The 2,009-nt window shown below is 41.1% G+C and overlaps 1 pseudogene; it reads left to right on the top strand.

The window, feature by feature from the left end:
* The first annotated feature begins 440 nt into the window (after positions 1–440).
* LOC140498627 (fructose-bisphosphate aldolase A pseudogene) lies at positions 441–1,530 on the top strand (annotated as a pseudogene).
* The last annotated feature ends 479 nt before the right edge of the window (positions 1,531–2,009 follow it).

Genomic DNA, 2,009 nt, shown 5'->3' with positions numbered 1-2,009 from the left:
TAACCGGCATATACTAAACATTACATTATTATCATTTCTTTTATTGAATCTAATTGTTCCATGACTGAGAACTCTAAGACTGGTGATTTTTATATGGGATAATTTGGAAATACATTCAACTGAATCGATGTCATCTGACTGCTATTAAGTTTTGTTTCATGTTTAAAATATATTTGAGAGACCATTGTAACAAAAATGCTGTTAGACAAAACTTTTTAATCTGCATGCTATTAGATTGTGAATTGATCTTTTAAAAAGACGTGATAAAATGGACATTTGAAAACTAATATTGAATGAGGTATATTTTGTTATAAAACAGATAAGAAATTCAATTTAATTGTAAATTTTCATTTGAAAATTCAGGCTATTTGCAGAAGTTCGGTTCTTGACCATAAGTGGTCTGCTTTCTGCCAGAAGCTACCAGCACAGCCAACGAAAACATGCCTTGTCAATAATACCCAGCACTGATACCAGAGCAAAAGAAAGAACTGTCTGATATAGCTCACCGAATTGTCGCTCTGGGCAAGGGAATCCTGGCAGCAGATGAGTCCACCAGTAGCATTGCAAAGCGGCTGTAGTCCATAGTAACTGAGAACACAGAGGAAAATCAGAGCCTCTATAGGCAGTTAGTTGCTTCTGACAACAGATGATCGAGTGAACTCCTGTATTGGAGATGGTATCCTTTTCCATGAGATACTCTATCAGAAAGCTGATAATGGTCATCCCTTCCTCAAAGTCATAAAGACTAAGGGTGGCATTGTGGGCATCAAAGTGGACAAAGGTGTAGTGTCCCTGGCAGGGACCAATGGCGAGACTACCATCCAAGGTCTGGATGGGTTGAGTGCTGTGCCCAGTATAAGAAGGATGAAGCAGACTTTGCCAAGTGGCATTGTGTACTGAAGATTGGGGATAATACACCTTCCCCACTTGCCATCATGGAGAATGACAATGTGCTGGCCTGATATGCTAGCATTTGACAGCAGAATGGCATTGTCCCCTTCGTGGAGTCAGAGATCCTCCCTGATGGAGAACATGATCTGAAGTGTTGTCAGTATGTCACTGAGGTCTTGGCTGCTCTCTGCAAAGCTCTGAGTGACCATCATGTCTATCTGGAAGGAAACTTGCTGAAGCCTAACATGGTCACCTCTAGCCATACCTGTACCTAGAAATATTCACATGAGATTGCAATGGCAACTGTAACTGCCCTTCACCAGACTGTGCCTCCTGCAGTCACTGGTATCACCTTCTTCTCTGGGGGTCAGAGTAAAGAGGATGCCTCCATCAACCTCAATGCCATCAATACCTGCCCTCTGCATAAGCCATGGGCCTTGATCTTCTCTTATGGGTGAGCCCTCCAGGCATCTGCCCTCAAGACCTGGGGTGGAAAGAAGGAAAATGTCTAGGCTGCCCAAGAAGAATATATTAAGCGGGCCATGGCTAACAGCCAAGCTGCTCAAGGCAAATATACTCCAAGTTGAAAGTCAAGAGCTGTAGCCAGTGACTCTCTCTGTCTCTAACCATGCCTACTAAGTCAAGGCCTACCACCTGGGTATGCTCTAACACTACAGGCCATCCCTCATAGTCCAGGAGGAGGCTGAGATCCCAGAGCTTTGTGCTGACTTCTCCCATCACTCCTAATTTGTGTGGTATTGGTACTCTCTGGTGAATCTAGTGAATCTAGTGACCCCTCTTCAGCCCACTTTTTCCCATTAACAAGGAAAAAAAAGAAAATTCAAACTATGTGAAAATATAGAGTGGTTTAAAGATGTAGCTTTAACATATTCATGATGAGTTAACTATCAGGTATTTGCTATATGTCTGAAGACCATGGTTAGTTTTAATGTATAAGTAAAGAAAAAATGAAATGTTTACTGTTAGGGAAACATCAAAAAAGATATTTAGGCCTTAAGCTGTGGTTAGTGAAATTTTGCTATTTAAGATAAAAATACTTTCACTATTATTTTGAGCTTTGATTACAGGGACAGTTGTCTGAATTATCATGAAGCCAA

This window comes from Notamacropus eugenii, chromosome 4, assembly GCF_028372415.1.
Source record: "Notamacropus eugenii isolate mMacEug1 chromosome 4, mMacEug1.pri_v2, whole genome shotgun sequence".
Lineage (NCBI taxonomy): Eukaryota > Metazoa > Chordata > Mammalia > Diprotodontia > Macropodidae > Notamacropus > Notamacropus eugenii.
This window is presented reverse-complemented; position numbering and strand designations above follow the sequence as displayed.